At 42.8% G+C, this 794-nt stretch overlaps 1 pseudogene; it reads left to right on the top strand.

Moving 5' to 3' along the window:
- LOC105542676 overlaps positions 1–578 on the top strand; it is a 7,036-nt pseudogene extending 6,458 nt beyond the window's left edge.
- The last annotated feature ends 216 nt before the right edge of the window (positions 579–794 follow it).

Raw genomic sequence — 794 nt, 5'->3', positions numbered from 1 at the left:
CAGTGAGCTGAGATCGCACCATTGCACTCCAGCCTGGGCAACAGGAGCAAAACTCCGTCTCAAAAACAGAAAAGAAGTTGAAAAGGAAGCAAAGTGTGAATATTTTTCTTTCAGGATGCCAACCGGCCCCTGAAGGTTATTCCCCTACACTTCAGTGGCAACAGCAACAAGTGGCACTGTTTCCAACTGTTGGACAGAATGTGAACAAACATAGAAGTCACTGGAAATCACAACAGTTGGATAGTAATGTGACGATGCCAAAATCTGAAGATGAGAAAGGCTGGAAGAAATTTTCTCTGGTTGAAAAGTTATGTGCTGACGGGGCTGTTGGACAAGCCACAGTCGAAAGTCCCGGAGTAGATTCTGCACAAGGAAGATGGCTTTATGCTTTATGGACTTGTCTGGAAAAGTCTTTATTATCTCAGGCTCATTCACTGATTTGGCAGCTTGCAAGGTGCTGTGAAGTGAGGCTCTTAGTGGAGAGCAAACATGATGAGAAGGTTCCTCCTTTGAATTTATTAGTCTGCTTGGTTAGCAGGTATCTTGACCGATGTGATTTAGCTGATGAGCTATCTTGATGTAGCTGATCTCTCAGTGATAGAAGATATCTCTCACAAAGGCAGCTTAACTCTGAGGAAATGCAATGCCAATTCAACAACAGATTGCAACACATCTTCAACACTATGTGAGGAGTTCACATCTTACCCTGTGCCGTTCAGGTTGATACTCAGAATATAGGTTGTATTGATTTGAATGTCTGAAATATCAACGAAAAATCACCCCGCAGTTTTTGA

The sequence above is a fragment of the Mandrillus leucophaeus genome, unplaced genomic scaffold (genome assembly GCF_000951045.1).
Source record: "Mandrillus leucophaeus isolate KB7577 unplaced genomic scaffold, Mleu.le_1.0 Scaffold265, whole genome shotgun sequence".
Taxonomy (NCBI): domain Eukaryota; kingdom Metazoa; phylum Chordata; class Mammalia; order Primates; family Cercopithecidae; genus Mandrillus; species Mandrillus leucophaeus.
This window is presented reverse-complemented; position numbering and strand designations above follow the sequence as displayed.